This window comes from Arachis ipaensis, chromosome B03 (genome assembly GCF_000816755.2).
Source record: "Arachis ipaensis cultivar K30076 chromosome B03, Araip1.1, whole genome shotgun sequence".
Classification (NCBI taxonomy): Eukaryota; Viridiplantae; Streptophyta; class Magnoliopsida; order Fabales; family Fabaceae; genus Arachis; species Arachis ipaensis.
The window spans coordinates 46,564,275-46,564,556 of NC_029787.2; positions in this window are offsets into that span (position 1 = coordinate 46,564,275).

The window sequence follows — 282 nt, forward strand, 5'->3', positions numbered from 1 at the left end:
TGAACAAAAAATTTATATAAAAAAAATATAATTTATTACTATTTAAATTAAATTAGATTAATTTATAAGCAAAATTTATATATAATATAATTTAAATTAAACAAAATAAAATATAGGAGTAAATTTAATTTAAATAAGTACCGTTGTCGTACACGAGACTTAGACCTAGTTCCTAGAAAATATAGCTGCAACTAGTTTTTCGAGAAAAAGTTATTAATAACTACTTTTTCATTTATAAGTGGTTTTTATCCTACATTATAATATATTTTTTATATTTAAACT